The following is an 881-nucleotide window of genomic DNA, read 5'->3' on the forward strand; positions in this document are numbered from 1 at the left end:
GCAAGAAATATTGCTCAAACCAAAAGAAGAAAAAACCAAAAACAACTACACTAGACAAAATTGCTATTACATATAGCAGTTTCCTCAGGGTAGGTATTCCGTGTGCTTTTTTATTGCAGAGTGCCTGAATGAAAATGGTGCAATGTAATGATAAAAATATATGAAAGGTTTAAATGCTTTGATACTATTTAGCTGATGCATTAGTGGCATTATTTTAGAATAAAAGAAAGAGCCTCTATTCTGCCACAGAAATGTCCCTGATGGAGCACACAGGCAAAGCAGTATGTGGGAGGCTGAGGGCTATCCTATGCCTGTCTTCCTCGCAAAGGTTTTAAACTTTCACGTCTTTACAATCTGTTATAGGATCAGCCTAGACTTTTTTAAGATATACTTAACTCCTATTGTTAAATATAATAATAATAATAGTAGTAGTAATAACAACAACCAACATGAGGCAAAACTATGAGAAATATAAATAGATATAAAATATTTCTTAACAATGTTACATTGACAACTGATATGTTTTAGTGTGCTCATATCGTACAAATACTTCAAACAATTCTCACAAATCAGGAATCAAAAACCGATTTCATTTTAAGATGATTTGAATTTGTAGCTGGTAATTGTAAGATAAAAAAAACAAAACAATACCCTTTGACATAACATTTATGGTCATGGGACTCCTGAAGGGGAAAAAATAAGGACTTCTGAAGGTAAGCCAAGTATAGCTAGGAGAAACTAAAGAAAACAGGCAACTGTTCCCTGTACCCTGAGGCTCTTTGGAAAACCCTAGCTTAAGACACCTCTGAGGGGATTTAACATCATAGCATCTTAAAGATACCAAGATGGTGTGTATGAAATTCCCTGGCACTTTCTGCTGA

The sequence above is a fragment of the Corvus brachyrhynchos genome, unplaced genomic scaffold (genome assembly GCF_000691975.1).
Source record: "Corvus brachyrhynchos isolate BGI_N302 unplaced genomic scaffold, ASM69197v1 scaffold1, whole genome shotgun sequence".
Lineage (NCBI taxonomy): Eukaryota > Metazoa > Chordata > Aves > Passeriformes > Corvidae > Corvus > Corvus brachyrhynchos.